The sequence below is a fragment of the Hyalella azteca genome, unplaced genomic scaffold (assembly GCF_000764305.2).
Source record: "Hyalella azteca isolate HAZT.00-mixed unplaced genomic scaffold, Hazt_2.0.2 contig2635, whole genome shotgun sequence".
In the NCBI taxonomy this organism is placed as follows: Eukaryota; Metazoa; Arthropoda; class Malacostraca; order Amphipoda; family Hyalellidae; genus Hyalella; species Hyalella azteca.
In genome coordinates, this window is record NW_025932901.1 from 48,732 (window position 1) to 75,690 (window position 26,959).

Below are 26,959 nucleotides of genomic sequence, written 5' to 3' on the forward strand. Positions count from 1 at the left end.
ATTTATAATAATAAAGAAAATTAATTTAGAGTCACACCAACATTGACGAATACGTAGCCACCATCAAATAGCCAATAAGATAATAATTATTCAAACCTAATAGCTAGGAATAAACGTTTAATCGGACGCTTTGTGTCAACCATTAAAAATCTTGGTTTTCTCTAGCCCCAAGTTGTAATTTTTAAGAAGAAGAAAGCATTTTCATTACAATCACTTAATATTATTAAGAAATCTTCACTGACATTGCAGATTTCGAGGCGATGCAGCTCTCTAATGGACATACAGATTTCGATAAGCAATGTTCAGAAATTGGGAATGAGTTTTCCTACATAAATTGGAGATGCTATTTCTGGACTTCATGTAATTATCGTTCGTTAAGAGCGACGTATTGAAAATTTTGGTTTCACTTTTCTGTTTCGTGTATGAGAACATTCACGCGATGTGGAACAGCAAAACATGTTTCGAGAATAACCTGATATCTACATTTTTATTCATGCCGCAATTCATTGTGTTTGAAGGTGGTGATATTAACTGATGATTTAAGTTTGTGACACTACCTCATTCTGATTAAGTTGTTGGGAGTAACTGAAACTGATTAAGTTGGCGACACTACTTGATACTGATTAAGTTGGTGACAGAGCCTGATACTGATTAAATTGATGACAGTAACTGATACTGATTAAGTTGGTGATACTACCTAGTACCGTAAATTTGTCCGAAACGTAAATGGGCAAATGTCAAAGTCCACCATTTCACAAATATTTGATTCAGTCCACCCCGAAACCCTTTTTCTCTGAGTTGAGAAGAAAATATTCCAAAACGATGGGTGATACAACATGTCGTCCGTCAGCGAGTCGTTTATCCAGCGTTCGTTGTGAAGAAACGAATGTGTGGATGAGCACCATCATTGCTGAACGGTTAATCCAGATTGAGATTCTGACTCTACGAACATATTTACATGCCGCCGCAATGACCACGAACACCGAACGCGTTCGATATCAATATTCGATTAGAGGAACTAGAACGCACAAATTTGATTAAATTATTCGGTTTATTTCAGGAAAATAATATAAGGGTTTTCTCGAAAGCATGCATGTATTTTTTGTTTTCAATTTAATTATGATGCTCTTAGAATAAATTCAATTTTCCGTGATAGAATTTTGCAGCGAATTTTGGTGAAGAACTCTCTGACACGCACATCGACTGGGTTTATTTAAACATAAACAATTTACTTTGAAAGTTTAATTCCTATACTATAAACACGGGCTTGATTTGCCATCACTCAGCTGAAAGTTTCGAATTTTTAAGAAATGCTAAGAACTTTCATATACATAATGGAGTACCAAATCGCTGTTCTCCTGACACAAGCTTCACTTTAAATCAGGACTCCGGAGAGCGTTGTTGTGTATACCATCTATCAATGTGAGAATTTTCCATTTATCCAAGAAAATAGTTGTTTACTTAAAATATAACTAAATTATAGTAAAATCTGACAGTTTCTAGACTGGCGAAAAAGAAGCGGTAGAAAAACTTAGTTTTTAAGAAGGTTGGAAGGTGAAATTCTATTGCCTCAATCATATGTAAAACAAGCATTACAACTATGCATAAATCTACGGTATTTTAGGCCTTCATTCGCACCTCCTCAACAGAAGGGATCATCCGATAAATTGCATGAAGTTCTTGAGATTTGTACGACTGGGGCGAGCGAACGACACGCCTCGCACATCTCGATGATTGCAGCGGCCTCGCGAGACGCGATCGCGGCGCTCACTTAAGGTATTAAATGTTCATCACCTTCACAACGTCGGGGACGAAACACGTGGCAATATCATGACCTCCACCTACCTTGAAATGAGAACATCAATTGAAAGTAGTTGTTTAGCGCCTTGCAAGTCTAATCAACCAAAAATGTCTAATCAACCAATTTAATTTTAATCAAATTGAAACTTGTGAAGAATGCAGATCTATCACATAAATAATGCAGTTAGCCTCGTTTTCAACGATTGAAATGCAACCTCAGGACCCATTTCCTCCAACGCTTCCCTCCTTATCCTCCGTAATCATAAACATAAATGACAATTGCTACCCAACCTCACCCTAACATTTACTCACTGCATCAGGTGCTAAACTACCTCAACACAATTTACAGAATAAAATTAATGTTTTACAAAATAAAGTATATGATTTCACAATTTACTCATAAAATTTATTGTCTAAAAACATATTTTGAAATTTGTTCGCAAGACTGGAAGAGTAAAACCAGCAATTAAATTATAACGACAACGATTATTACAACAAGGTCAACGCAGATTAAAATTTTGGCGGTCTCGGAGGCCGGCTAGCCCCCCGCTTCTCAGCGCTCTGATCGCAGCCGTTACTGCGCTGGTATAACGAGCGCCTTGAGGCAGATTACTGCGAATTCTTGCCATTTGTACAGGCCATATGAACTGTGAGATTTGCAAGGAATTCTATTTAAAATAGTATGGTAGATTAACTTGTTTGTTATTGGAACAACAACACGATCAAGAGACTTATTCAGAGAGACAAGTTTGGCCATGATTAATAAGATCAATCTATGGTAGTTTGCAACACTTCCAGACAATATCAATGTGGTTTTGAGGTATTGATTACATTGGTGAAATATTTAGTTTGATTCGGCTGTGGCAGTTATTTACGACAAGTTTAAACATTGAACTGGACGAAGAGTCGCGTTTGAGAATGTTTGACGTGATATTTAAATAGTGAGTGATATATAATAGTGAGTGACATACAATATCCGAATCGTCATAATGGAATCAAGAACAGCTGATGAAAAATATTTTTGAGTTTGTTTTGTTAAAATTCTATTGAAATTTAAACTTCTGGCAAAGAGATGTTCAATAGAAAGGAAATTTAAAATTGAAAATTCCGTAAGCTTATTGAAAAAATTACGAAATTATACACCCCAGGCAGTCCGTGTAAGTATGCTGAGCAACATTATTTAGCTTAACTTAACAATATTTAACTGTCAAGTCACATAAATACTTATTTAAGTCTATGGGAAATGTTACTCGCATTTACATTACACGTTTTTTTGTTTTTTTTACACAATTTCACAAACAATCACTGTTTAGCTCAAATTCTTGAAATTTAAATATATATTTGGTAAAAATTTGTGTGAAGCATGTTTTAGCATAATTTAATTTAGCAAATATTTTGACATGTTAGGAAATTTAATTCCTGAATTTAAATCTTGTGAATTTATTTATTTAGGCCTAAACTTATATATTTTAAATAAAGATAATTATACGCATTCGTACCTGAAGTTGATGAAGCAGTAAACAACAAAGTTTTTCTAAATTCCAGCTATAGGGCAAATTTCTAGCTACAATGCAATCATCAATTATTTAACACAATTATAAAGGCATAGTTTGTTTTAAGCTTCTATATAGTATACGGACAGATGATATAGTGCACAACATAGGACGATTTAAATTTAAGAAAAAAAATATAAAATTGGGTTTAATAATCAGCTTCAGACGTTGGTATGGAAATTCAGTTTGAATAAACTGATGAAGTGATACGAGTGACACGGCCAAAGTTTATTAGCGATAAGAAAGCTGTTATTTGTGCCGAATTGTCTTGTACTCAGAATTTGCTAGATTTTATTTTTAGCGTTATCGCAATAATATAATTTACGGCACAATTTACGTCTAAACCATGGAACATGAAAATATTGCATAAATTGATGCCTTCAAATATAACTGCAAGCAAATCAAGCAAACGGTTAGTAAATCAAGCAAACGGCCAGCTAGAAATCAAGCAAACGGCCAGTAAATCAAGCAACCGCGGTTAGTAAATCAAGTAAACGGCCTGTAAATCAAGCAAACGGCCAGTAAATCAAGCAACCGCGGTTAGTAAATCAAGTAAACGGCCTGTAAATCAAGCATTAATGCAAGCAAATAGATCATAATTATAAGAATATCAAACATTACTTCAAATAATCGAATAAAACTTGTAAAATCAAGCATAGCTAAAAGAAAATCAAGCCTCACTGCATTCAAATCTGCATAGCTATAGGCAAATCAACAAAAAATCTCTTTAAGATTAAGAAATCTTTCAAGTTTCAGAGGAGGAGAATGAGTGGTGGAAGATCCTACCAAAAACTTTCTTCTTAGATTGACAGTAAATTTATTATATGAACTGGTCCTGATGATACCTATAAACTTGTACTAACATTTGAGTTAGGATCTATATTTTATTAACATAAGGGAAAGCGGTGTAAAATTATCCAGACAAGTAAATATGTCAGGTAATAATTACATGTCAACAGCTTGTTGCTGGAATGAGCATTAAGTATTTTTCGTTACAGTTAATTATTGGGCGTTTATATGCGTAAAGAATTTATCAGATATTCATGCTTCCTGCAGATAGCGAACTTTTCCCTCCAAATTTCATAATCATTTTTGAGCTCATCGTAAGACGCTAGATGATATAACGATAAAATGGTCTCTATATTTATGTTCGATTCCATACTACAGAATATTGTCGTTAGCTCCGTTATTAACAGAAAGAAATATGCGACTGAAACGTGTCGATAAAATGTATAATGAGAATTAACGAAGAATATTATGATTTATTTACTAACTTTTTGCTAGCACTTTGAATAAATGAATATTAATATTTACTGTCAGATTCAAGTTTGTTCTCGAGTCTACTCAGTGCAGAAATTCTAATGAAGCGACTGGAGGCAGAACTTGTGCGCCACAACAAGAACTCGATATCAAGTTGGGCTCCTCTGTCGGCTCTTGAGTCTGACTTTGCACAAGAAACTCTCATGTAATAGCTTCCCTTAACTTGTTTGACTTTTCTCGGCAAATTCTAGTATAATATTCAGTTCTGCCAAATTCCTCGACTGAAACTTTTATCATTCCAACCATGCGTAGAATAATAATATTTTGCGTATGGTGCACGTATACACGTCGAAAAAATGACTGCATTCAACCGCATCCTGCAGTGCGCAACAGAACAACATTCGTGTGAAATTGAGGAAATGGTAGTGTATTTCAAATCCCAAGACAATTTTCTGAAAGACAGTTCAATAATTCAATTATTTGTACATAATCGTTTGGTAGCTCCTCAATATTTTATGTGCGCTTGAAATAAAAATATAATAGTGGTGGTGAATTTAATTATGTAATTTCGAACAGAAAAACTGCCTAGGTTATCCCTAAAAAATATTGCGAATGCTTATATTTCTATAACAGCATTTCCCAGTAACAGCAACCTTACTAATTGTTGTGAATTGATCAAAAATCTTGGCAACCGCCACCGCTAATATGGCCACCGCTTGACTCTGAATTGAGAGTAAAACTTTATTATAGGGCGTAATAATATGTTTAGTAACGAGAATAACAGCGCCCAAATACCACCTTCAGCACTTGCGCTCGGATGCATGAATATATAATTATGATATTTAAATCTAAAAATGAAATTCTGATTATTATCACAGTCCGATTGAGGATAAAGAAATGATAGAAAACAAAATACGGCAGACTTACTAGTCTTCAACTCTTGACGAGATCATCGCGGCTGTCGAGATGAGAAGCGCAAGGTTATTAATCTAAATATTCCCGCTAATACTTGTTGCTATTGCTGCTATCAGAGGGGCAGCGTGACCTCGTTTGCTTCATGGGAAGCAATCCTACAGAGAACTCTGCTGGGGATATATTTATTATGGTGGCTAATGGTGGGATCTGTTCTTCCTAATATTCTATTTAAAAAAAATAATTAAATAAAATAAATTAAAAAATAAATAAATTCAACAGAGTTACAATATAGAAAGTAATTATTTAGCTAGAAAATTACAAGTAAAATTAAAAATAACATAATTTTGTTATCTAACAGGTCATTTAAATTATTATTTCAAATGAATTAAGATATCATAAAAATTTAGGTGCTTTTATACGTTATAGGCCTATGGCAAAACAAGGAATGCCATTGCTCCAAAACCGTTCACGTGGTGGCATCAGAGCTTTCAAGGCCTGGCTTGAAATTCTCCAAAAATTTGCTGCGATTGTGATTGAATCCAACATATTCATAATATAATGAAATAACAGAGGGCTAAATTAAAACTAAACACATTGGCAGATAAGTGACGAAAGGGTACTTACCAAACAGATTATTACTATTATTATTATTTGGATTATTTTGATTACTTTATTAACACGTCTTTTAGATAAAGATATTCTGGTTGAAAAATTATGCTCCGTTGAAACGTTGGAAACTTCCCGATGCGTTTATTATTTACTTTTTAAGGTTCGAGAAGATTAGCGATTTTATTGCTGCCTCATATGTATGAGGTGATTATTCACATATGAATATACCAGAACTTGATAATGTTACAGTGATTTAAGCGCCACTGCAAAGAAGCGTGCTATAATTTTTGAAAGTGCAAATTCAAGCTGGTCGCGAATATTGCAGAATGCCTCATCCACGCAGACGCCCGGCACAAATTTAAACCGTCCCGTGAGAGATCGAAGCGGAGCTGAGCGGAGCACTGAGCTTTTTTCATGTGGAGGAACGAAATTAGTAACTAAAATCATTTGGAAATGAGCCCGTTCATAATCTGAATTTCTGTATTCGCAGTTATTAATAATAAATAAAATTCTGTCATATTTAACTTATTACGAATATAGATTTCCAGAGGTCGATCATGCAACATTATTCTTGATTCTGTATTGTGGAATGAATTTTAAATGAGTCAACAAATGTGTGTGGTGATGATGGTTGGTGACAGGGATGCCATGATGGAGCTTTGGAGCGTGGTGTAAATTGACAATACTGCTAAATTTTTGTATTTAGTTTTGCCAAACGCTGAACATCGGTATTTTTAAAACTGTGTGATATATTGCATTGAATGAAGCAAGGAAGACGTAAGCTACGAATTTAGAAAACTTATTATACACTGAATGAAGAATTTCGTCCATCTTCTGTAAACAATTTCCAGCACCTTAAATCATCATTTATTTAATAAATAACTAAAGCATGAACTACAAATTGCAACGCAGGCGGCCTTCATTGATGATTAATTGCCAGGGATGACACAGCATGGGATATCTGCTCAGCATTGCTTATTTTATTTATATCTGTGGGTTATTTAAGGTAATTTTGGCATGCTGAATCTGCCGATGGCATAGATCAGTTTCCTATAACCTTCATTTACACGAGCTACCAAAATCAATATCAGTTCTCAAATTATTATTAATTTTAGCGTTGCCTATATTTAAATGCGCTTACTCCAAAATAAGTTTTTAATTAACAATGATTAAACGCTTACTTAGTAAGTAAGTAATGATTAAAAGGGATTAAAAGGGAAGTAACTGGGAGCATACACTTTCTCGTCGTTAGTAGCTTATAATGAGGTCTTCAATCTGTCTAAAACATTTCATTTTGAGCAGCACATCCAGACTGTATGCAAGTCTAATTTCTAGTTCTAAATCTGTGGTTTATCCTTTGTTTTTAACTCTAAACTTATTTATTGAGGGCAGAAAATTTACTTATTTGAAGTTATTTATATACATAAACCGAGTGTATTCAGAACTTCATGTGTTGGCTTACAGAATTTTTCAATGTAAATAAATAATTTCTCAACTCAGTAGTGTGTGTTGTAGGCCGTTGTTAAATTTACCATCACACTTAATTCTGCCACTGATGTAACAAATTTTGTGTCAATATAAGGTAAACAAAGACTTTCTTGATAAAGTATGTAAAGAATTTTACTGAACATACTTCTCCCGTATACATAAGGTTGGGACCTTTTAGGTAGGACCAGAGTTAATGAGCTCAGACAAAATTCATTTTGAACCAAACTTGACCGAGATTGTTTAGCAATTTGGTGTGTTATCATTTACTATTGTTATGATCCTTTTATTGCTTGTTACCTTAGCTATTTTCTCTATATTGTTTATAATCTCAAATAACCTCAATGTGATATACCAAACAGGAAGTGTACCGCAAATATCTTGGTCTATATCTGAGAAAACTCCTGAGAAACACAAGGAGTGCTGGTCAGATGACGTTATTTGAGGAGCACTTAGCAGGAAGTAAACATGAAGGGTAAAGGAAAATATTACACAAAACCTGTGACAAATTACTCAACTCTTCTGTAAGCGGCGGCTGCTAGCGCGGTAAAGGTTACTACGAATGCTACAATTTTAAGCTAAAGGCTGTCGTGAACGATTCAATGACGCAAAAACATTTTGAATAGGAAAAGCATATTTCTCTCGGCATATTCATCATAGCTAGATTAGTTTTCAACCACTGATATTTATTAAAAGTTTACTAAAATTTATTGATCATACTAATTGAAGCAAAGATGAATTTCAGGTGGTGCAAAATTCAATGGTAGAACTTGAAGATGACGAAATAATGCGGATTCACTCTCCAGGGGTGCTCTTTAATTAATATTTTTCTTCTTGAAGAATATTTATTATTCAAACAGGCCAAATTAGAACTACTGATAGAAAAATAAAAAAGCAGGTTAGATAAATCATTGTTTGTAATCATAATCATAAATCACTGTGGGGAGAATTTACATGTAGAGTATGAGAGAGTTTTCACGCGGGTAAATTTTCGTGCATTGCATTGCTTCGATATAATTCTATGTCTTCATGAAAGTTATTCTATAAAACTTACGATCGCATATGTGGCAAAAGTGTTATCGGGATAATGAACCGATTTTATTACAATTGAATTTATATTGCTTGTAGGACTGAACTGAAGTGTCACAAGGAAACGAAGGCGTTTGTCTTATAGCGTCTTGTAAAGTTAATGCCTTGCCGAGTGAACTCGTGGAGGATGATCTGCCATTCTCTTTATCGACAGGGATTTTTGAAGCCACTGAAGCGATGGCACTTCGCTTGGGCACTGACGTCGACTGAGATCTCGCGCCCGATCACAATTTGAATGCTGGCAATGAATAGAAGAGGCAAGTATCGGTGGTTATAATTTTACTTCGGAAACGCAATATTGTAGATTTCCGGAGTCATTTTTTTGTATTCTAAATTTCGTTTCGGAGGTGGTGCATCAATCGAGAATTTGAAACTGTTTGAAAGAGGCTTTGAAAGTATGAGAGGACACAAATTAAATTTGCCTATGCTATTCAGAAATTTATTTGCTCAAGTTTCATGAATAAGTAATTACAGCTCACAATTTTAAGCACAATTTAATATATTTAGAGACCACAGTTTATAGGCACTTTTTTCAAATTATTCAGAAATGAACTGAATAAAAGTTGAATGAGCTCTAACATTCAACTTTGCAGGTCAGTTTACCTCCCACTCATATATACGAGCTCTGTAGACAGTGGTTCAATGAACTTAATTTAATTGAGCTTTATTTCGCTGTGATTAACTCATGAATCACAGTGGGATTCCGTGCTTCAAATTTATTGAACCTTGGAATTATTTTGGACGATGCTGGGCAAAGCTTTCACCCTGAAGTTATAAGGACGTTCCGCTTCCAAGGTCCTGCGGGATAACTACGTAACTCAGCTCTCTGTTGGGTCAGCTGATGCACGTTGCTGTTGTTTGCTGTTTGCTGGAGGTAGTGGGACAGAGAGGCAGTCGGGGAAATGTGCTCATAAACGCGTACTGTGATGAGGGAATTTAAATGTACAAATGAGGGAATTTGGAAAAGTAAAAATTTCGGTTAGTCGTCGATTACCCAACCCCATGCGCTGCTGCCATGAAACTGTAATCGTCAATCGAACTCGAGTGATGGCGTGAGTCGTAGCAAATCTCTAATTTATTGTTCAAGTATACAGCATATTTTTCATTAATATCAAGTATTGTAACATGTCATCATTCATGCTGCATATAAAATAGATGATGCATATCTAATAAAACATATGCTGCATATCGAAATGCTGAATATTTATTAAGACATATCATCATTCATGCTGCATATCTAATTATATTTTCTGAACTCTGAGAATTTAACTAATTCACCTCACCTAAAGTTTGATGTCGAGTGTATAGATCTGATGATTATAGCATCGCGATTGGAAGAAAGAAATTTAATGTTCCAAGATGGCGCCTTAATTTCACTGTATATTTTTTGTATAATATAGAAATTATGCCACATCCTAGTGTCTTGTATCACAATGGAAGCGTTACTCCAGTGAAGCCGTAACTCGGAATCTGGGTTCCTACTTTATCCGAATGGAGTTTTGTCACGCTTAAAAGTAACTCACTACCTCACTATAAGTGTGCGAATTTGCATAACATTGCAAAGTTTTTACTTGTTGGTAAATCTTTATACAATCGTAATATTTAATAGGAACGGTCACACGAATCCTGATCCCGGAACTTGGCTGTGCGCCGGTAAGAACAATCTGACGTAATATTAGTCTATAGCCTGCTCGGCAAGGCTGAAAAATGTTCCAGGAACGAGAATAATGCTTTCGCGGAACGCTCGGGCAGCGCACGTCATTTGATACTGACGTGTTGAGTAGTCACTTAAGGCCATTATAATCTAGAGCCTCTGTGGCGACTCCAACGGTAAAACGAGGTTAGCATAAGCAGCTTAGTATTTAAGCTCGTCTCATTTCGAAAATAACTGTGTTACTGGTTAACGATGGAGGTCATGGATACAAAAATATGGAGTAACGCTGTGGTTTAAGGTAAAAATGCCTAGTTTCATGTGTCCAAGTTGTACCGCGTTGGGAAAGTAAAACCACGCTATCAGCAAGAAAATTTGAAGGCGCAAAATTGCTTGAGGTAGAGAGTGAGAGAGACATTTTATAACTGAGAATGAAAAAGTTTGTGATAGACTCTTGTCCGTCATATCAATAACAAACTTTGATTCACACGAAAAATCTGGTGACTGCCATGAAAATATCGGATTAGGTCATCATCATAATAATGTATGGATCAAGAATTACCGTTATTAACTACATTAATCACATATATTTCCGAAAAAGTCACAAAATAATTATTTTGAAATTCAACGTCAAATTATACAGGTTACAACGATATGATTGTCTTAGAATCGTCACGAGTGCCAACATTTGTCGACTCGAGCAAATTAGTCAGAGAAACTCTTTATTGCATAATAATAAAATAATGTATTGCATTGCATGATATATTGCATAATAAGTGACGCGACAGGAATAACAACTCGAGGTAAACAGCTCCTGGCTAATGGAAGATTGCATGCTAGAGTCCTAGCTTCGAAGGCTCTAATTTCTCAGCGGGAGAAAAATACCGTTTGAAAATTTCTAAAGAATATGTCGTTTGGACTGACATGCAATACAGTCAAAGCAATTTACTAATAAACATATGTTCAAATTGTCGGGTTCTGCATAAAATATTTTTATAATATATTTAGCTTGACCTATTGTATCTAAATAATTTTAATAAAAATTAATGCAATATTTTGCGTCAGTTGTCAAAACCTTATTTCCCCGTCCTTTGAATTTTTAGGCAAACTAGTAAATGAAATATTTGTCATGCAGTATAAACTTTTATATTGATACATAAGGACCACATCTTCAGTTAAAGTCAACTCTCAGTCATAACTCATTTATTACTTTCAAAATTAAAATATTTTCAGTGTCTAGGTTGTTTCCAAGCCGCATTGCATGGCTGCTACATAAGTTGCTAGCCTACCAACATACTTACATATTTTCCCAAAGTCTAAAAATGTGTGGAATGGCTTTGCATTCTATGTTCAACTCCGTAATTTCGGGTGACGAAATTCAGCATTAAGATCCGTTATGTTTTTCATCCTATATTCCGTTTGTTAATAAATTTCTTCAATTTAAAATGAGCTACAAATTTTTTCTCGCAAAAAAACTTTGAAAATGGTTAAAAATAACTGATAATGAGCATATCATAAAGTATGACTGCACGTGTCAACTAAAATTAGCCCAAAATTTCCTCAATTGCGAATTTTTAATGTCTGTTTTTCAATTTGGGACGGCACTAGATGGTTTAAGCAAAACGCTGCTTTGAATGCCAAATTGGACCGAATATTACAGCTTTTTTTGTTAGGAGGAATTAGCTTTCTTTGATCTGAAGAGTTAGTTGATGTACGGATAGTTTGTTCCTAATTTGCCTGCTTAAACTTAAAATTGGGATATTTTGACTGGCATTGGCTGATCGTCGATCATATTGATAGAAATAATATGCATTGCGAATGGAACAAGCAAATTTTTAATGCAATTTGTTAACCGGACCAATGAAATGGCTGATGACTTGCTATACTTGCGTCCGTGAAATCAACAGTTGGAATTGTTCTCAGTGGTAACAGTTGGAATTTAACTGCTGGAATTTAACAGTTGGAATATAACACTTGAAATTTGACAAATGGAATTTAAAAGTTGGAATTCAACAGCTGGAATTTCACAGCTGGAATTTAACAGTTAGAGTTGAGCTAAGTTGAAGAATACTGGAGCGGATTAATTCAATTTGTGATTGCATTTTCGATGGAAGCAGTGTTTTTAATTTAACGAGTGGGATGTATTTTATTTAGTTATAGAGCACCGAAGTTTGGCTTCTAAAACTCAAAGGGTGAAAGGTTCATTGGTTTCTAACGATTTGCCCATATGTGCTTACTTAGACTTTATGCATTGAAAATAGTACATAAATGAAAATTCATTTAAAATTGAAATGAGTTTTAACATTCAGCGATATGTTCATGCGCATAATCTCAGGCAACTCATCGAGCTCATTGCCGAATAACGCAGCCTACAAAGATTAAGTTATGATATTTAAGTTTTCATTTTCAGTAGATTGATTTCATCAGCCTATCTGGACGAACACTCGTGGACGTGTAATGAAATGGAACGTACATAATATTAAATAACTTCGGCAAAACAAAACTCGGTTCAGAAAATGCGTACATGCCAGCGATGTAGGAATAATAATTTATGTAATTTTTTCGGCGAATTTATAATCTTGCAAATTTCGGTCACCAACTCAAACAATGAATTTTCGTCCTCAATGTTGATGTGATACGTCACTATTTTTGGCAGTTTTGTTGATACTTTGTCATGCGTAAAGTCACTTAAACACGTATTTGATTTTTGTTTTAGTTTTGGCACCAAATTTCAGAGATAAATATAAAGCAGGGCATACAAACATTTCAAGATTTACAAATTTCCTTAGACTTAAATTGAACTTTATAGGAGGATAATAATGATTTGTGGGTATGAATTCAAAAATTACATTAAAATTTGAAACTGAACAATTTTCTGCCGTCTAATTTGCGGCAAAATCAGAAATACTCTGAAAATTTATGTGGGAAATTATAATTACGAACAGGAGAGTGGAGCAGCAAAAGAAAGCTCGTACAAGCAAGAAAGTTCCTCAGTTCAGTTTTTTGCGTAACAAAATTTATAGGTCTCAATTATGCACGTACTTATGCTCAAAAATAGACAGCGATGCAAAAAATAGTTTTTTCTGCACAAGTCTACGTTACAAAGTTAATTTTGACAAAACAGCTGCACGGGATTTTAGAGTAAGGCTACAGTTTTTACTCAAGTTCAGTCTATTTATGACTCGTATGATCTCGTCTTTATTTCCTCTGCTGGTATGTTAATAATAGATATGGATACATCACATCCGAGTCTCTCGCATGTTGCGATGTGATGACGCTTAGTCGTCTTTGACTGAACATCTAAACTTCAGGCGATCGTTTATCTGCGACGTTCCGTTTACGCGATGGCAGACTGAAGGAAATCCAATAGGCTCACGGGTCTGACGAGCCGCAAGCAGCTTATGCCGTCAGAGACGCTGTAATGGCTGACAACATCCACTCTTGAGCAATTTTGCCAAACGACGTCATGAATTTTGGCCGAACATTTCAGGGACTTCAATAAAGTGGAAAACGTTAAAGGCAGACCAAGTTCTCAGGGTTTCAGCGTGCAGTTAGAATAAAAAAAAAATCAAATTAGTTTGAGCGATGACTCGAAAAACTCATCGCCTTTGTTTGCACCATCGCTCATAGGAAATTGTGATTTATCCTTTAATGTCTCTTCATTAAGATATATTCTGGCAATGAATAAAGTTTTTAGCGTAATCTGAAATTGAGCGGAAATTCATTAGCTGTGAGCATAACTTCTCTGATATCAAATATGGCAGTGGAAGAGTGAATGACTTACGCCACGTGCAAAGTTCAATTACACCAATATGAGCAATTCAACCTTGTTAAACGTTGTTCATGCTAAGAATGTTGTAATTCTCAATAATAATTTTTATATGGGATAGTTTCCATTTAAATTGCGACCCAGCCAGTTGCCCCAGCAAAAATTAGATTTTTTCTTAGTAAAACTCTGTTGTTGGAACTCATAGAAACCTAAATTTGAATAAACGAAACACACAAACACACAAAATCTAACGACCTTTTAATTAAACGAAAATATACGAGTATATTGAAGTGTGTGTGTTTAGTTCATCTGAACCTTCCATGCCGCCTTGTTCCGATCACACGTCGCACCTCATGGAAGTTGTGCGTGCCATTGCACGCCAAGCGAAAAAATGAATCATTCAGATTTTACATGGGCCTAAAGTCCGATCCACTGAACTTTATATCCATTCCAATCTATCGGTAAATTATTGAAAAAATTGACTTAGGCACGTCATTCGTCATTAATAAATGATGAAAAGAGACGTAAAATGTTAGCATAAACATGACAGGCGAAGTAATTTGTGAAAAAGTTTATTGACTCCTAGGATAAGCTTTGATTTATAATGAGCTCGTCGAAAGCGGTGGGAAGTTATTGGAAGAATCAGTCATCTTCGTAAAATAATTTATATGCAAATTCAAGTGTGTCGTAGAGTTAAGTCATTAGGTATATGCTGTCGCTGGAGTTTAGAGCTTAATATCAAACGAACACAGCTACAACTAAGCACAAACATGTAATTTCTTTTTAATTTCATTTGACTCCGTCTGCATTTTGCTTCGTACACCATGCATGATATTTCTGAATAACGTAACTGCTCTCAGATTAGATTACGAATTAATTCCAATTATTTCACAAATTACCATTCATTGAGAATTAATTTATTGCAAAGTTGGTGTAAGTTTTTGTACAAATACTGACAACAAAACGCTACGATGTCGAATCTAGTAATTATTTGCAAATGCAAATGCAAATAGTTACTTTGTTCCCCTTTCAACTTTACCTGAACTTCATTCGAGAATAGCTGTGTCAATAGGTGAGTAATTCAATAAGATTTTTTTATATCACTCGGTTGGCATTAAATAAAAGCAGCAAGTGTTTAGAAAAGGCAAGAAATATATCGACTGGTTTCTCACACATTTAATCAGGTATCATTAAGACTATGATTTCACCTGGCACATCGACATCTCTAGGAAAAGATTCATATATCAAATCTTTGACACACTTTACGCTATACTCCAAGTGTCGTGGAAAAACTTCTGTTACAGAATGCATTTTGGATTCATAGCTGCCAGTATGGAACTGTTTCGAGATACTCTTTAGTTTTATGTTTAATGGTAATTTATTAATGAGGACTGAATAAAATATTCTGTTTATTGATGGTGAATGCAGAGACATCGCGCAAGGCGCGCACAATAGACAAGGTGACTGGGCAAATATTGATTAAGAAAAATGAGTTTACAGATTGGAATTAATGCGTCGGAGATAATACCGTCTAGTAAGTGACACATAGCATTTATCTCATAAATTTACAAATATATGTACATTAAAATAATACGCTGAAAAAGATAAATAAATTCTCTGGTAGATTTTTCTTATTATACGCTTTAGGAGTGCGTTCAACACTAAGAAAGATAGGTCGTCCATTTTTTAGCATTAAATGCTTAATTAAATCAGTTGCCAAACTCTCGTACTAAGGGACCGCGAGAAAAAGCTCCTCGAGCTCATTTCATATTTACACGACAAATTTACACTAATTTTATAAAACAACAATGATACACCGACTGCATTCGCACACATACAGAAACGCTTATCAGATCAGTCTGCAAAAAAATAATGCTATCAAGTGTTAATTGGTGAAGTTCGCCAGATGTTGTTTTTTAATGCCAGTTCGTTTGTATAGAATGCATTTATTAAAAATTTTGATTTTCATTTGTTCAATGAGTCGAACGGTGTTTTTCGCTGGCGGTGATAGTATTACAGTATATAATAAATGATAATACGTATTACAATGCAGATATTGAGTAAAAATCTGTTAGCAGTGAATATGTTTGTTTAATTTTATCTATGCAGTCCTATTGATACCAACCACAGTGGAAAATATTGATCGACTCTCTGAAAAACGAGCAGGAAAATTCGTTATGAAATTAATTCCCTGGTTTTCAATAGAAATAGCATCAAGTGGGAATGTAAAAAATAAAATTAAAAAACAGCTTATTGCCATATTCATATTTTGGGATTTGGGATATTCCAGACGCCATATATAGTCTTTGAATATTGTAGCATTGGAAGAGCTTTGCAAACATAAGAATTGATTAGTTTGAACGTACATAGGATAATTATGTTAAATAGGATAACTCTATTATAACAATTATCGCATTTGCCAAGAAATTCTATCATCAAATCTTCTTTTGAAATTTTGCCGACTGCAATATTTTATTAGAAGTCGACTTTGTCGACTTCGATATTCGCTAAAAGGAATTTTACGGTTAACCTTAACATTTTGACTCGTAGGAATTCGCCATTATTCATTGTAATAATTCATCAGGCGCAAATTTTGAATTTTGGTTTCTAGATAATTTCAGAAAAAAATTAAATTAGCAAAAAATCCAAATGAAATTAAAAATTTATGTGTCAACTCTAAAAAAATTGTAGGCAGGCTAGAATACCTGATCTAACGTTCACATTGAACAACGGACATCGAAGAAATGACATAGCGAAAAGTTTGGTGAATATTTCTTGACCTTTCAAAAAGTATTTGCTGACCATCTCTGTTTTTAGGCGAAAAACCACCTGGAAAACAATCGCCTGCATGTTTTTTTTTTTCGCTGGTCGCTCACATAGGAATTACACAGGACATCGTTCCTCTATAACTAACCGTAAGTACTCCTTACCCTAAAAATATGGACACTGATCTAACCGACTAATTTCAAGTAAACCAACACATTGAGAATGTATACGGTTTAGGTTTATGGTATAACTATATGGTATGAAATTACAATGTCGACCACGCGCTAGCAACAAAAAATTAGATAAAACAATAAGAAAATTTTCAGCCGGTCGCAGTTACTTTCCATATTTATCGCGTACAATTTGTAAATTTTCCAGTTATTTAATACCGCTGCATTAAGACACTAGAGGATCTAAAAGCTGAAAATTTAAACTTGTTCACAGTTCATCCAAATTAAGTATCGTACAGAGAGACATTTCAACTAGTCAAATTTAACTATAATTTTTTTTAAATTAGCTCTTTGACAGAATGAATTTTTCACGTGTTACTGTATTTTTTTCATACTGAATGCTTTAATTTGATAATTTAAAAATAGAGATTTACAATTTTAAGCATCATGTGATAACAACGCGATAAATTAATAGAAAACCTACAGTTCACTTCAAGCACTTAAATGCAATTTATCACAACATAAATATAGATACAGAGATTCAAAACGCCGGTGTTGCGAGCACTTCTGAGCGGTGAAGACAAACAGGTAAGAATCGAATTAGAATCTTTCTATAATCAATTTAGAAGTTTATTTATCTTCCACGCATTCAGTTTATGCTGGATTATGCATGATAGTGTCTGCTTACAATCATGATTTTCGCAGCTTACTCTAAAGTGAACCTCGGCTTAACGGGGTTACAATTTTAGTAATTTAAAGGGGTATCAATCTCACATTTATGGGTGGGCCTTAACTTATTCTCGAATTGATATCACTAGCATTATGTCCATAAAATGGCATCGTATCTTTGGCATTAATAATTAGGTACAAAGACAGTTCACCTTCCATGTCGGTCATATAAGAACTGCATCTTATTGGGACAATCCTGTAACGCAACTAGGAACAGAAGCATGAGATGGCAAACTCTGATTGAGAGAGGAAATCATATTAAGTTTTTCAGCGTACCTTTTAGTAGAATATTTACTACATGAAACGACTACTTGAGTATAAACGTAATAACGTTTGAAATGTTGTTTGGTTTCAATTGATCTTATTTCTTTATAATTATTACCGTTTCTAGCACTCAATTGTGCTTGGCATTTGCTTTTGGCCAGGCTGCTAGACTTAACTTAGCACATTGAATTTTTTAATACTGTATAAACTTGAATTAATGAATCAAAATTTATAGTCGTGTTATTATGATAGTCTGATAAAATTTCCCATTAGAATATAAGACTTCAGTTTCATTAATTGTGGCACTTTTTCATCTCTACTGGATTTCATGTATTCATTTCCTTTTATAATATAAAAAAAGATTGTGAGAAAAAATCTCCGACAACAATTACGTTCACTTGATTGTTTAAATAATCAATTAACCACGAATTTAAAAATAGATATAATTTGTAGAAACGGAAAATCTGCTCAATGTTCTTTGCGTGTAAATTCTAAATCTTTGAAAATCTTTGACAACTGGATTCATGGAGCATCTATGACAGTCCTGCAGCATCAAGCTTCCACTCCATGAATTCAGTTGGACTTTGAACGTAGGCAAACCAACCGAATCTTTCGGTCTTGACTAGTGAGAGCGAATCCTATTGGCTTTGCTGACTTCTAATGGACTTCCAAGTGCTCATTCTCTTCCTTCGGACTGCGACTGAAACATTATATATTTCTTTTGGATTTCATTTTAACACAGGGACTAATGTAAACATTAACATTCACTCCCGGCAAATGTCAAACGATCATATAAATTTTTTCACGCTGCCACTGAATGTTCGAATCGTATTATGTGGTCTGCGAGTGAATATTCGAGTTACATTGTCCGGTCTGCCACTGACTATTCAAGTAATATTGTCTGGACTGCCACTGAATAATTGAGTCAAATTATCAGAACTCGCACTGAATATACATGAGTCATACCGTCTGGACTCTCACCGAATATTTAGTCGATTTTTCGAACTAGCATTGAATAGGTCGAGTCAGATCCTCGAACTGACACTGAATATTCGAGTTTTGAATTCCAGAATGCTACTGATTGTTTGAGCCAAACTATGCCGATTGCCACTAAATTTCCGAGTCCTTTACGGCCGAATTGGGCAAAGGACCACAGGCTTCCATTTCCTCCTCTTCCGAGAGCAGCCGCGGGTCTCAGGTCTTGTGTTGACCGCGACCAGAGCCTCGTCTCTTCGGAAGGCCGCACGACGAACAAATTGGCGAGGCCTGCGTTCGCAGGAATGGCGTTGTCAGGTTGGACACGATAGGCGTCACCATCATCTGGGGAGAAATATGTCACTATTAAATAAATGTATGAACCTAGGTCAATGGTGGCATCATCTGGCATGAATAATTGTGGCATCATCTGGGGAGAAATATGTCACTATTAAATAAATATATGAACAACTAATTCTAAGGGGCTTCTATTTTTTTAATGCATGAAACCACGTACTTTACAGCTCGTGTGAACGGGCCTAAACAAGACTCGTGAGAACTTATTTTTTCATATTGTAAGAGGTACGAGCTCAATCTCATCGAGGGCTTGCGCATAAGTAAAATATGAAATTTACTGAAATATTACATTTACCGTCACCTGAGACCACTATAAACAATTTTTATTTGTTAACTTAGACCATGTGGGAATTAATCCTACATACGCAGCTCAAATTATGATTCAGGACACGGAAAGTGAGTTAGCTGAGCTCAGAAGATGCTGCTTGCGTCCATAATGAAAAATGAAAACTTTGTTTAACTTATATCATTTCATAATATGCAAGAAGGTCTTAAATGTTCACCGGATTAATATTTTATTTGTGCATACCGAATATAGTGCAAGTTTTCAGGTAAAATGAGAGTTGAAAGCTAGGAGCACATTCCAGGCTAAAGACTATTTCCATGATATTTTGGAGTATGTTTCTAGCATTTTCATCGTATTCCTAAGTTCTAGCATCAATGTGTACATTTTCATATTCATATTTTGAATAGTTTTATTTGTATTTACTAAGATGCGCCTAGTATGGTGCTCGGTTTTGTAGCGCTAATTCCAGAATGCTACTGATCCAGAATATCGAGCTTAGGCACAAAATATAGAGCTCAGGCACAAAATATCGAGCGCAGGCACAAAATATCGAGCTACGGTACAAAATATCGAGCTCAGGTATAAATTATCGAGCTCAGGCCGACAAGCCGTTTCCATTGATTCTTTTGAGTTCTGTTTTTTTTTCTGTGCGTTAACCTTAAGAAATAAGAGACTGTGGGATGCCTGAATATTTATTTTCGATCGCAATTAACAAGCATCAAAATATTCGGAGAAGCAGGAAGTGGTTATAATGGTTCAAATAAAATATTTGGTCATACGTTGCCTGTTCAGTGTTCAATGTTTGTTTAGGAAAATGAATTCAATCCTAAGCGTTCTCCATATGAGCAATGAAACAGAAGTGTGATTTACTTGTATATTCATTCATTAGAATTGCACAACATCACTACTACCGCCTGACATGAGTAACCGGAGCAATATTGTCATAAGCCTATACTCCCCAAAAAGGATACGTTCTAGTGAGCGCAAAATGACTCGCAATGATGGTTGCCGCCACGTACGACAACTTTAAAATGTTCTCTGTTGCGTACAAAAGTCCTTAGGTTGCTACACTCAATAGGTTACGTATAATTTAAGTTGAATATTATGCTCCCGGAGAGTGACATATACGGCGGTAGAGGGTTAAATCCGCACCACGTCCACCGGCACAGGTTTTTTAAAGGTTAGTGACGATGTGGCAGCCTGGACTTCGGCACAGATCTCTTCTTCCTTCAACGGTAAGAACAATACTCTCGCTTCTTCTCAGTACCCGCAATAGAAAGGTACCAAATAATGAATTCTTCTAATTTTGAAGAAGAAAACAAATATCTTACATGTCGTGATAGGAATTTCAAAGTCAGGCAACCGTAACGAAATATTCTTCGACTTTTGAAGTTCAGACCACCACTACAGATTAGAAGCCGAGCCTGAGGGTAAAATATTTTTTTTGAACTAGTCAAATATTGTTTAAAGGTAAATTTTTTTAAAGGCTACTGGTTGGAAAAATAGTAAAAAAATGTTGAAACTGTCTTATGTATAATTTGGTACTTTAATCTCATTTAAAAAAATGGGTGGCTTATATAGGCTTCGATTATTTAAGTATTATTACTATGAGAAAATTCCAGAAACTGACAATTTGTAAATACCTGCATCATGGCTAAATGATCTGTTAATAATTGCTGGCAGATCTACTTCACTTCTTTTCAAAAATCACAGGAGAATTAAGTGCGACGAGAATTGTCGGGTTTCTTCGGGTATTTATTATTCGGACGTTCCTGTTCCCTAGCAGATTTTCAATAGGTGTATTTTTATCATGTAACTCACAGCTGAGATAGATTGATCTAGGGCAAGCCGCTTCAACGTAACCTTGCTAGCATAGCTGGTCTAAGGAGAAACCTTAATTGCTGGCGCCATTATTAAGCAATGCCGTGCCAGAGACTGCCGTCAGATTTCTCAAAATTGGAAATAGTCTCGTTTCTCCAAGGAAATGTTTTGCATAATGGTTTGTTGGAGCAGCTGAGTCTGCCTATAAAGTCTGGCTAGGTTTCTTTTTAGCTCGCCTTTTGAAGCGAAAGTTTCGCTCCGTGAACTCATAGCGGTGTTTTGTTCTAGAATATGTTCGATGTTTAATGCCTTTCAAGAGCTATGCGCGCAGCTTGAGATGCTCTGAACTTTGGAATCTACCTGAACATAATTGTGGACACATACGAGAATCATTCCTTCTTGTTAACAGAAACAGAACTTAATAATATTGAATGAGAGATAATTTTTGAATTGCCAAGTTTGCTCGTTGCCATTTGGGTGAAGAGGTTTGCTTATTAATTCTTGATGACCCCGATACGATATTCTGAAGCCATTTTAATTTCTTCATGAACAAACTGAAAGAACAATTGACCGGAAGAAGCCCATTATAAAGGATAAAAATACAAGTTATTCAATTGTATGACGCTTTCACCACTTCTCGAAAGAAAATTGTTTGAAAAGGCCTTTCAGTTCAGCCATTATATAGGTATTCAGCAGAGGAAAGCCTTTGAGGGAATTCAGGGAACGACCGTGAACCTTTTTTTAAATAAAAGTTTTGCCTCTGAAACTAAATATTTTTGTTGTATGAGTCTTGTTCTCAACAGTTGCATTGGACAAAATAAAAACATTCACTGCTCTGCAAACTGATAAAACCAATTGCAAACTGAATGGAATTTCACATGCCTTCAGATTGACATGTAGATTTTCACCGAGTCTAAAGTAAAATTTATATGTTTTTACTTTGTTTTATACGTTTTTGCTTGACATCTCATAAACATCATTAGCAAATAAATTTGGTTTAGATAAATTACGATGACATTTAATTGTTGTCTGCTCAGCAAATGAGAATATTATGTACAAAGATGAGGAGGCAAAATTTGAAATTATATCAAGACAAGATGCTTGTGACGGACTCAATCTCCTCATCGCAATCACCTTTAGAGCTCAATTATCAACGTCACTTGTTGCATCCACGTTTTATTGGATAAGTTGTTGAATAGAAGAGTTTTCTCATCTAGCTGGCGTCTGAGAAACTGAAACGAAACTTAGGCTTCTTCTTTCCGGGAGCCGCTGCCTGCATCAAACGAATTTAAATGAGCCTCGACCTGAGCTTCATTAATTCGTGTTGAGATGCCAAGGCTTTCCCCATTCCTCAAACTCACCTTTGAAGCGGACGATTCATTAGAACAGATTGACGAAGACCAAAATTTCCTTTTTTTGGGCCGGAAAGCTGAGTTTTGAGCGATGAATCTGCATTTTGCTACTGACTTGACCTTGTGAATTTATCCCGACACTTCAATGAATTTTGAGACTCTAAATTATAATGTTCTATAAATTAGTTTGAATACATATTCTAGAACTTATATTTCGACTGTATTTATTGGGAAAATCCGTGAGATCGAAATTGGGGTAGTTTAGAAAGTCTCCACCACTCTGACCCAGTGAATCAGCGTTTACGTGGTTTGATAGGCAGTTTAATTGAATCCGCACGAATAACCTTTTCCAAAATTCAAAGTAGTTGCAGACAAACACTATTCTTGCCGTCAAATGTAAAAAATTAGACTTCCCTGACAATTAAAAAGAGGCTACTGACTGCCAAAGTCAGGTACAATTGTCAAAAACTGCTCGCTCCCAAATTTTGCAGCAAATTTTGCTGTGTTGCGAGAGATCAACGACCCTAAGCGCCTTCAGCTTAAACTCATCAAATCCTGCTTCTCCCTACGAAATTTTCGGCAATTAAAATGAAATATAATTTAGGACCACTTTTCATCAGGGAAAGCCCTCAACACGTTAAGTGCGGCTATGTTGTATTCAGGGCGTATTTCATACCGGTGGTATGGCCACCGAACTCAATATGTCAATTTAAGTATGGCTAGATGTGAAGGTTAAGTTTGAATAATTTTTTTTGTGATAACCGTTGAAAAAGACGGTTTATTTCAAAACAAATAAAAATTGTAAATGTATTTTTTAATAAAAATAATATTTTATAATTCATATTATATTCAAATTTCGTTTTCTTTTAAGAAACTTTTCAGGTTGGAGATAAAATTTAACGCTTTCGATTTGGTACTTTAGAATTTCGTTTTAAAAAAACAACAAAAGCATGAATGTCTAATCAAAACCTATACAATTACGCACTAAAAGCGAAAATATAAAAAAATTACTAACAAATCCTTATAGTACTAAGATATAAAATCATAGAAGCATTGTAATTCATATTCATTGGCATTCGTTGTAATTTTCGAAATTGACACAAGATATTATGTCGGTTAATAGTATTGTCATGCAATCCACACAGTTTGCGTTACATTCACACCATTTTCGTTACAGTTCAGTTAGAGTTTTTAACAGATTTACCAGTTTTCTAAACAATCGTTTCTTACTAAAACAATGACCACAAATACAAGTACAAACGAACTAATACAGTCAGCGTAGTTTTCGACAGAGCCAACTCCGATTAAACCGCAGTCAATTTTTTTCCAGAACAGCTTAAATAACATTCTCTAGAGCCTACATAGTTAGATATACACGTACTGTACTTATTTTCACCTCACAGTACTCATTCCTTTCAACACTGCGCACACTGCTCACCTCGATCACAGTCCACATTCTTTCATTTGCGTATCACGAGAAGTCAGACCTCGTTTTGTGTCCTTTTGTGTTCTTGGAGAGGGATACCAAGGCCGTTCACGGATATCGCACTGATCCTCAAAATGAATAATGGCAAAGCGTTGATTCATTGAACCGTCGCTTCATTGGCGTAAAACAGATGAATTCATATATAATCTGCAATAATTTTGCCTTGCGAATTTTTCTGTATAATTTGAGGTCATCCTCTTGCGTCAATACCCTCTTTACGAGGGTATTGACGAGGGGGGCAAGAGGTCAGAGACGAGGGTTTTGATGCTAGAGACAGCTGGCTTGTAAGTGGTCAGAGAGATGGGTTTGATGCTAGACAGCTGGCTTGCAAGAGGCCAGAGACGTAGGTTTTGAATTGCGTGAGCTTCCACTGCTTCCTGCCAGCGTGTGTGCAGCATCCGCGACATACTCCTAAATATTTATTTTTTTGATAAATTATTTATTAAAGTAGAGAGCAATCACTGTATTTCGTGCGTATTTACTATAAGGCGGTCCGTTTGCTACTGCGCTGAAATTAAAAGAGATTTCTTACTATCCTATCTGAGCAGACTATTTTGCCCGCGATGAAGGCACTTGAAGAGTCTTGAAGTGTGAGCTTAGACGGCACAGACACTCCATTGTAACACTCCTGCTTCTCAATTATTATTGTACAGCAGTCGAGGGTTGTGATCAAGCAGAGTGACACACTCAAGCCGGTCATGACACTTCTCTCAACGGTCTAAACTTTGCTCGCCGACACACAGTGAACACTTTAAACGCATCACACGCTAGACCTGCTTTCCTCCACGGATGTATGCGTACTTTTTGACGCCACCGGCACCCGCTGCAGGCACAAGCTGTGAGGTATTTGGTCTTGTAAACTGAATCTCGATGCCATCGGCCCTACTTCTATCATGCTCTTTGTTGGGCGCCAGCCCGGCTAATACACTGCTTCTACTTTTGACTGGGTCCCTTCACGTTAGTGACACACGACCGTAACCTGGCCCTTGTATGACCGTAACCTGGTCTAGACACGACCAAAACATGGCCGTAACACACGACCGCAACTTGGCCTTGACACACGGCGGTATCCTGGCCTTGACACATGACCGTATTCTGGTCTTGACACTCGACCGTAACCTGGCCTTGACACATGACCGTATTCTGGTCTTGACACACGACCGTAACCTGGCCTTGACACATGACCGTTTCTGGTCTTGATACACGACCGTAACCTGGCCTTGACACATGACCGTATTTTGGTGTTGACACACGACCGTAAAATGGCCTTGACACACGACCGTAACCTGGCCTTGACACATGACCGTATTTTGGTGTTGACACACGACCGTAAAATGGCCTTGACACATGGCCGTAAAATGGCCTTGACACATGGCCGTAAAATGGCCTTGACACATGGCCGTAAAATGGCCTTGACACACGACCGTAAAATGGCCTTGACACACGACCGTAAAATGGCCTTGAAACACGGCCGTTGCTCGGCCAAAACTGATTGGGCCGTTGAAGCGTAAATTCATCAGGCGCCAAGAGCTGAGCCGGTTACACGGGCATGACAAGTTGCCTCTTCTTTTTCATTGTTCATTGAGTTGTTCCTGTTTTGGATAAGATTGATATACAGTATATGAACTTTTCGTACAAGATTCAAAAGAAATAATTTTAGTGATGGCGAATTTCTTATGTCAATATATAAAAAAGAGAAAAGTCTAGCATTCTGTAAATCCACAATCTCCGCTGGAAAGTTCAAATGCAACTATCATTTTCTCACTCCGATTTCTCTAATGACAGCTTACTAAATTTTGGATAGTATTTCCTGTTTGATATCCTATATTTTCAATGGCGACTTGTATGACTATTATTTTTTACGAAAATATTAGCTAAATATTCAAGTGATGGAGCTGATAGCATCTGATCTAGCGGCAATCCAATCCTTGACCTCAGAAGTGTTATCAAATCGCACACTCGCAACCCTCTGATATTCGGTTACGGGACACATTGCTTCCACTGCAAGCCATTGTGGGAGCAATGTGCAGTATATGAAATCAATTCTTATTCATGGTCCAAATGAATATTCAAAATGGACTATGATTGCATATAATGAATTGAGCACATTTATGAGAAAAAGAAATTAATAAAGTGATATTACAAATTAGAAGCAAGGTTGAATTCTGCGAAGCTTGGGAAGGATTTAATTTTAATTGAAACACTGCCATTTTCCCATTGCGAGGAACGATTAGATTTACAGTTATTGGACGCTAGCGTCGGTTTCTGAAATTAGAATATAATTTAAGTAGGCGCCATACAATGTAAGTAAATACCATATAATGTAAGTTGTATAATGAAAGTTGAGATAATGTAAGTGGGTATAATGTAAGTTGGTATAATGTAAGTTGGTATGATGTAAGGTAGTATAATGCAAGTTGTTATGTTTGATCAGTCATAGCGCGTGTCAAGCGACCTATAAGACCACGGCAGGAGCCAGATTTAGAAGCACTCCTGTGCCGACAAGCTCAATATTGCTCATAAATGCTTGGGACTTGAGGCGACTTCAAGTGTTTGGAGAAGCCGATGAGAAGACCCGCGGCATGTGAAGGTCGATTGATAGACGTCCTGGGGGGGGGGGGG

General features: G+C 35.9%; 1 protein-coding gene across 1 annotated transcript in view; it reads right to left on the reverse strand.

Moving 5' to 3' along the window:
- Positions 1-17,488: 17,488 nt before the first annotated feature.
- The window catches only part of LOC108679072 (dopamine receptor 2), a 63,856-nt gene continuing 54,385 nt past the window's right edge, over positions 17,489-26,959 (reverse strand). The window contains exon 4 of the mRNA XM_047885641.1: positions 17,489-19,380. The gene's annotated coding sequence lies outside the window, so the exon portion shown is untranslated. The remainder of the gene's footprint in view (positions 19,381-26,959) is intronic.